Raw genomic sequence first — 986 nt, forward strand, 5'->3', positions numbered from 1 at the left:
TTTTAGTGTATCCTTTTTTCTGGTGACTATAGTTTTTCTGTTTTGTTGTTGTTTTAGTTTTTGGAGTTGTAGGGTTACTGTATTGATTTTGGCACTTCCTAATTTTTTGATGCTTGTGTTTATTACTGTGTCTTAGTACCAATTTTTCTGAGTACTAAGATTTTGATATGCTGTATTTTCATTTTCATTTGATTAAAGGAATGCTTTTTAAAAATTTTAAATTTCTTCTTTTACCCTATAGTTTTAAGCAGGGTGTTATTTAGTTTCCATATATTTATTTTCTTCCCTTTGATTTTCCTGTTGCTAACTTCCAATTTGACTGCATTATGATCTGGGAATATACTTTAAAGTACTTTTGCGGTCTAGAATTTATTGAGATTGTCTTTGTTGTTAATAAGTGGTACAATCTGGAGAATGTTCCACATACACTGGAAAAGTTATGCAGAGGTTGTATAGTGTTGACTCTACAGTTATAGAATCCCTTAAGTTAATTGTGTTATTTAGATCTTCTGTATATTTGATAAATTTCTTCCTAATTCTTCTGCCCTTCATGAAAAGTAATGTATTAAATCATCCACTATTATTAGGAAGGGCACCTGGTGACACAGTGGAATAAACACTAGACCGCTAGCCAAAACCAGTGGTGCTGCTATGTGAAAGAAAGACGAGACAGCCTCCTTCGGCAAAGATTTAAAACATCCAGAAGCTATGGGTCCACTCTCTCGTATAGGGTTGCTATAAGTTGACAATGGGTTATATAATTCTGGGTTATGTATTTTTTGAATTCTGTTAAAATGTAGTATATGCATTCTGAGACTCTCATGACGTGCATACATATTTATGATTGCCTTGTCTTCTTGTTGGATGTCTTCCTTTTCTCCATTGCTGAATTTTGCCTTAAAGTCTATTGCATGTGAAATTAATAATGCATTCCTATTTTTAAAAATCATTTTATTGGGGCTCATACAATTCATCACAATACATAG

This window comes from Echinops telfairi, unplaced genomic scaffold, assembly GCF_000313985.2.
Source record: "Echinops telfairi isolate 266 unplaced genomic scaffold, ASM31398v2 ScPeMD7_7469;HRSCAF=8507_1, whole genome shotgun sequence".
Taxonomy (NCBI): Eukaryota; Metazoa; Chordata; class Mammalia; order Afrosoricida; family Tenrecidae; genus Echinops; species Echinops telfairi.